The following is a 7,246-nucleotide window of genomic DNA, read 5'->3' as shown; positions in this document are numbered from 1 at the left end:
GTGTCTGTGTGATTGGACATTGTCTTTTCTGTGTCATGATAGAAAATATTTTTCTCACAAGTGTATATATTAGAGTGAAGAGAAAGTAAAAAAAAATAAATAGAAAGCATCCCTTGGTTTGATCTTTTACAACAAAGAGCAGAATGGAGAGTGTGCGTCAAGCTTCCTGGTGAATCCAGGAGGGATGGCCTCTCAGCTGGCCAGCAGCCCTTCTAGATGGGAGTTTGTTTAAGTGATTAGTACTTGTGCTGTAGTAATTATTAAATATTTTAAATATCTCTCCTGCTTATGCCAGCTCCTCTCTAATCGTTCTTGATTACGTGGAATACTATTTGAGAAGGGGTTTGAAAGGTGATGATTGCCACTGGTGTCTGCCACAGGAGTGGAAGGAGCACTGTGGGTTTTCACATTTTAACACACTGTGGTCTTCATGATAATGCCTGTGTTGGCACTCCCTCAAATGAGCTTGAAAAAGAGCGACTAATAGAATTCTAACAATCTCGGATGTTGAACTTTTTATAAGTACTAACATGCTCATGCTTTTTAGAAATGAAAAAGATAAACAAGATTGACCCTTTTTATTTTACTAGTTTATGATAAATATAAGTAATTTGAAAAGGATTTCAAGCTAGATTATATTAGACAATAGTAAATTTCTAAAGTAAAAACTTATTTTGAGATGAATAGTATTTGTGGTGATATTGTATTTCATCATTACCAGAAATACCTGGGTTTATTATTTCTGAATTTGAGTAGAAAATTGCTGTTTTAGTCAAAACAGGCTTTTCAGACATTCTGTACATTCTGACTCTCTCAGAAATGAACTAGGAGGGCTCAGCATGATTGATTTGGTTGGAAATGTCAAGTCTGAAAAACTTCAAGGCATTAATCATCATCATGAATGATCTTTGCTACCATGGGGTGGAGGAGAAACCTGGTGCTGGAATGTTCCCAGTGTGGAGATTGGGACCCCCACAGGACTGTCCAGAGACATTTCCCTGACTTAGTTTCTTTTAATGGTAGTTCCATTTAGCGAGTTTGGCTGACTGCAGAAAAATGATGATTCCGATTTTCTTTAGTTACTTGTGCTGCTCTTGCTCAGAGTGGTCTCTGCATTCCCATATAGGAAAACCCCAAATCTGATGTCTCTGAAGCAAACATCTAACTTGTTGGGCAGAGGTCTCAAACTATGACCCACGGGGCACATGCAGCCCGCCAAGGACATTTATCCGGCCAGCTGGGTGTTTTTCCCACCACTACCTGTCCTGCTTAGCAGCCAACTCGTCCCAGGCGTGCAGTCTGGCCCTCCAACAGTCTGAGGGACAGTGAACTGGACCCTGTTTAAAAAGTTTGAGGACCCCTGCTGTTGGGTGATGTCTTAAAAATTTTGTCGTTGATGATATTAGGAGAAGGCAGGAAAAAAAGTTTCTTCTAATACTTTGCTAAAAGCCTCAAATTTTTAGAACCTTTTGGAAGGAATGAGTAGAGAATGTTTTGTCTTTGCCACAGTTTTTGTGGCACAGGAGTCACAGGGATGAGGAGTAGGCTGAACTTTGGGGTACGGGATTCCCTAGTGGGTAAGGCTATAAACAATTTTGCTTCACTTTGACGATTTTATGTATCAGATGTTGGATTAATCTTTATGTAAACCATTAAAGCCATTAATAATTTAACAAATGTTTATTTACTGTGTACTTCACACTGCTCTAAATGCTGAGCATAAATCCATGAGCCAGCAAAAATCCCAGCCCTGGTGGAACTTAAACACTGTAGAGGTCAGAGACAAGCAATACGGTAAAGAAGCAGATTATATGCGTGTGTAAACACACACAGGAATGTGGCTAATTATGTAGAAACTGAAACGTGCCGTAGGAGAGTAAGAGCAGAGCAGGAGGGATTGGTGGTGCCACCCTGGAGAGGGAGATGGCGGATTGAAGAGGGTGGTCATAGTGGTCAGAACTGGGTAGCTGAAATTTGAAGGAACACCTGAAAATGGCAGAGGCATGAGTCAGATTGATTTGAGAATGGGGGGGGGGGCACTTCTAATGAGAAGGAATAGCTAAAGCCGAGACTCTGTAGGACGGTACTCAACCAGCTGCTAGGGCTGAGCCTGAGAGGAGAGTGGCAAACACCAGGCAGGACTGGCCACAGAATTTGTGGGTCCAGCGAGAAATGGAAATGCAGGATCCCCTCATCAAAGACTGTTGAGAATGTAAAGATAGTGACAGTGGAGCAGAGACCAGGTAGGGGCCCTTCTACGCACAGACCTGGTGCAACTGCACAGGCCCAGAGTCTGAAGCCGGCCCCGGGAGGAGAGATCAGGACAGAGAGCAGGATGGAGAAAGGGTCATGCAGGGTGTGATAGGCCATGTAAAAATATTGATTTTTACCATCATTGATCTAAATCTCTGTGCTGTCTTAAAGCCCTCGCTCCACTAATAAGGACACTGAGATCCAGAAAAGTTCATTTACTAACCCGAGTTTACACCCCAAGTTTCTTATTGAATCAGCTTTTCATTATCGTGTAGTCCTCAGAAAGGCCTCCACTTGTCCACTCACCTTCCTTCTCCTCACCTCTTAGGCAGAGATAGACAAAATCTAGATGTGGCCACATGCCGTGTGGGGAGTCTGGACGGTCGAGTCAGCTGTTTATCTTTGAATCCCTGCTCTTCTACTTTGTAGCATATGTTACTTAACATTTCTTTACCTTGATTTTTCTCATTTATAAAATGAGAAATAATTCTGGTAACTTACCTGTTTGTTCTCAGGACTCTCATTTAAAATTAATTTCTTTGCACCAGCGTCTACAGAGTGGCTGGTTATTTCAGCCTATTTCCTCCCTCACTCCAGGCCCCAATACAGGTATCTTTCCTGTTTAAGTGACTTATGGTACATCTTTTTCAGGAGTCTCTACTCTATTTGGGTATATTCATTCATTTTTTCATTCATTCACTTATTTTACTGAATGCCTACAATGTATCAACAGCAATGCTCAGTGCTGAAGACAGAGGATGACTGTGCCACTATGAGAATGTATGGCTGGAGCATACGTGCCCTCATCTGCATATGTGTGGACATTTAAATATATATTCAAACATACATCTGTGCAGTTTTATTATGTGATTTGTTTTTTTAGTCAACAGCAATGAGAGTCCACCAAAATCCTAGGTGTCTTAATATTACTAACCTATTTGGAACTTTTGGTCTCGATTCAATGTTTATGATTATTGTGTTTAGAGAATAAAATTGAATAGGAATTAGCAAATCATTTCTCAGGTTTGGAAGTAGCGATTCCTGTTTATTTTTTCTGTGCACATGTGAGCAAGTTGAGCTTTATCAGTTTCACAAGTTTTGATTGACCTACTTTTTTCTTTATTCATAAGGTTAGTCATTTTTGTTTCTTAGAACTATAGTTCCTCCAAAACTTTATCACACCAAAAGGTTATTTTTATTGTAAATTAAACTTGTAAGCAAAGATTGAATATTTCATTTGTGGAAGGTTTTATTAAAAATAATAGATGATTATCAGTGTTGGAGAAATTAATGTGAAATAGCAACATATGCTTTTATTCCCATTGTGTCACATTTATTAGACAATTTGACACAAAATATTTTCTGGTTATTCTACAAATGTCTGTAAAAGTGGTGCAAATTTTATATTGCATTTATTCTTTATCACTGATGATAGATACTTTTATTTAAAATATTTTATGGATTGCAATGTTTTCCCTCACACAGGTCCCACAGATCTCAATAATTAGATTTAGAGTGCACTTCTGGAAACAAAAATCATCATGGTGGCATTTCTTCTAGGGCCCCTTTTCTCCCCCTTTCCCCAAAATTCATATATTGAGCCCAAACTCCTTGGTATTTGGAAAGAGGGTCTTCAAGAACTTAGGTAGGATTAAATGAGCTCAGAAGGGGAGAGCTCTGGCTGGAAGAGGTCAGTGTCCTTGTGAGAGGGGACAGCAGAGAGATTTTTGCACAAGGCTCACTCTTTCTCTCTCTGCCAGTGAGGACAGAGCAAGAATCTGACTTCTTATAGCCAGAAAGAGGGTCCTCACCAGAAACCAAATTGACCAGCACCTTGACCTTGTTAAGCCTCCAGAACTGTGAGTGAGACATTTCTGTTTAGACCATCCAGTCTATGGTATTTTGTTTTGGCAGCCTGAGCTGACTGAGACAGGCTGATTCTGAGACTCTTGTCTGACAAAACATGGCTGGGACAAAGGCTCTGAAGTGATCACAGGAGCCACTGTTCCAGAGGCCCCTTTGCCATCTGTAACCTGATGGTGCCCTCGGGAGCTTCTTTGTCCAATAGCTGCAAGTGTTTATTTTCTCTCCTAATGAAATGACTTTCTGGCAAGTGTTTGGAGAAAAGTCTACTTCTCCCCTTGAGTTCTAGTCATGAGAGCTGCATAGACCCTCCTGCCTCTCTAAGCCTCATTTCCTTGTCTATAAATGGTGACAGTCTGGACTTGCTGTCTGGCACTCCGGAGTCGCTTAGTAAATGTTTTCCTGCTCTTAGGCAGATGAATCTTTCACAAGCGTGAAGCTTGAACTATTTAACATTACATTTCTTCATCATAAAATTGGAATCCTGTGGCATGCCTTTGATAAATAGATTCTTTGTGTACTCTAAATGATTTATTCACTTTACTATATTATGGCGCCATAAATAAAATAGATTAAGCGCCCTAAGTTGCTTTCAGAGAAGCAAGATGAGGGACATGAGATTCTCATGATTTTATTTAATTTTTGTCATCTATGACACTTACATTAGAAAACCATAGAACTGAGGTATAGAATGTTACTTTGGGGCTGAGTGTGGTGGTTCATGGCTATAATCCTAGCACTCTGGGAGGCCAAAGGGGGAGGATCTTTTGAGCACAGAAGTTAAAGACCAGCTTAAGTCTTGAGCAACAGTCAGACCACATTTCTACTTAAAATAGAAAAAAAAAAATTAACTGGGTGTTGTGGAGGCACCTGTAGTCCCAGCTACTTGGGAAACTGAGGCAGGAGGATCACTTGAGACTAAGAGTTTGAGGTTGCTGTGAGCTAGAGTGAGGCCACAGCACTGTAGCCCAGGAGGCAGAGCTGGACTCTGTCTCAAAAAAAATTTTGTGTGTGTGTTTTGGTTTTTAGTCATTGCTAACTGATTTATTATTCCTCCTAATCACATATTTCACCATGGATGGAAGATAATTTTAGTTTTGAATCATGGCAGTCTTCCTGTATGGGCCACCACTCTCTGTTGTCACCCCAACGTGCTAAATTCTTTTTTAACATGGCATAGTATATTTTGTATTCTTTTAAATTGCTGGTATTGTTTCCAGTTCCTTGTTCTTAGTTCAAAAATTAACGTTTAAAATTTAAATGAAAAAGATAATGGAGACTCTTCAATATTTTCCTGTGGTAAAAAATTTTAAAACAAGAAGGAAATTAAGCTCCACGCCAATCTGCTCCTCTCTGTTACTGTCCTACAAGTCAAGGCCGTCCTCACCAGAAAAGCCAGGGTGAGTACAGAGTGAATAGCTCAACAAGCTCCAGAGTTCTCACTGGACATTTGACGTTTTCCAGAGACTAATCAGATGTGACTTAATCCCAGGTATGTGGGCATAAATTCAACATGGTACCCCCACTAGTTGAGTGGATGATTTTCTGGTGTGACAGAATAAATGCAGTAAGAAGAGGTTCATTGTAACAATAAGAATATGTGAAAAGAAATATCTTGGCATTTTATCATATCATTGCGTATTGATTTATGCCTCAGAAAAAGTTCAGTGTGCTTTCTTACAGCTGTGATTTTCAGTTTGCTTAAAGGTAAACAGGAGAGACTTGTGAATAGCCTCTGGTTTGGAGCCTTCCTTTGAAGGCGATGGATACCTCCTCATTATTGCTTGTCAAACCGTCAGAACCTTGAGACTTCTGTAATCATTGATTTTTAATTCAGAACTTAAGAGTGCATAAGGTCAGAAACATTGATATAATAATTTTAGTGTTGAGAAATATTGTTGTAGGAAAAGTAGAAAACCTGCTCACATGCTAAAATACTTTAATCTGCTGATATGTATTTTTAGAAGATGGATTGAAGAGCTGTTTAATTAAAACTGCCATTGTTGAATCAAGCTATTGCCATGTATTGCCAGGATGTAAATGTCTTATACAGAATTGGTGTTTCTGTAACTGCCGTACCTTTCTAGCAAGCAGGCATGGTTGGGTCATTGCAGGTCCCTTCATGACGCTGTGCAGAGACCGTGTCTCACACAGTGAAGATATGTGCCAACCCCTGTTGAGCAAGTCTAGGGGCGCCGCTGTTCCAACAGCGTGTGCTCACGTCTCTGAGCCACGGTTTGGTAATTCTCAGTATTTCAGACTTTTCCATTATTATTTTCTCTGGTGAGATGATCTGTGGTCAGTGACCTTTGCTGTTAACGATTGTCACCATTTTGAGGCACCAGGAAACACACTTGTAAAACCAGTGAGTTGATTTACATGTTGGGTGTGTTCCCACCGCCCCTCCAGCCTGTTCCCACATCTCTCCCTCCCCTGGGCTCCCTTATTCCCTGAGACTCGCCAATATTGAAATTAGGCCAATGACCCTATTATGACTTCTAAGTGATCAAGTAAAATTAAGAGTTGCAGTTCTTTCAATTTAAGTCAGAAGGTAGAAATAAATGATCTCAGTGAGAAAGGCATGTTAAAATCCAACATGAACCGAAAGGTAGGCCCCTTGTGCCAAATGGTTGGCCAAGTTGTGAGTGCAAAGAACAAGTTCTTAAAGGTGATTAAAAGTGCTGCTACTCCAGTGAACATGTGAGTGATAAGGAAGTGACCCCACCTTGTAGCTGATATGGAGAAAGTTTCAGTGGTCTGCATAGAGGACCAACTTAGCCAGAAAAATTCCCTCGAGCCAAAGGTTAATCTAGAGGAAGAACTTAGCTCTCTTCACCTCTGTGGAGGCTGAAAGGGCTGAAGAAGCTACAGAATAGGATTTGCAGCTAGCAGAGGTCGGTGGTGCCTGAGGTTAAGGGAAGAGTCTGAATCGTGACTTCAAAGTGCCAGGTAAAGCAGCCAGGGCTAGGGCAGCTCCTGTGGCTCAGTGAGTAGGGCGCCAGCCCCATATACCAGGGGTGGTGGGTTCAAACCCTGCCCCAGCCAAACTGCAACAAAAAATAGCCAGGTGTTGTGGCGGGCAACTGTGGTCCCAGCTACTTGGGAGGCTGAAGCAAGAGAATCGCCTAAG

General features: G+C 41.0%; 1 protein-coding gene across 1 annotated transcript in view; it reads left to right on the top strand.

Annotated features, from left to right (window-relative positions):
- NAALADL2 (N-acetylated alpha-linked acidic dipeptidase like 2) overlaps positions 1 to 7,246 on the top strand; it is a 979,797-nt gene that overhangs the window by 404,722 nt on the left and 567,829 nt on the right. The gene's annotated exons all lie outside the window — the stretch shown is intronic.

The sequence above is a fragment of the Otolemur garnettii genome, unplaced genomic scaffold, assembly GCF_000181295.1.
Source record: "Otolemur garnettii isolate 467f Iridium unplaced genomic scaffold, OtoGar3 scaffold00078, whole genome shotgun sequence".
In the NCBI taxonomy this organism is placed as follows: Eukaryota; Metazoa; Chordata; class Mammalia; order Primates; family Galagidae; genus Otolemur; species Otolemur garnettii.
Note: the sequence above shows the minus strand (reverse complement) of the source record. Positions and strands in the feature narration are given on the sequence as shown.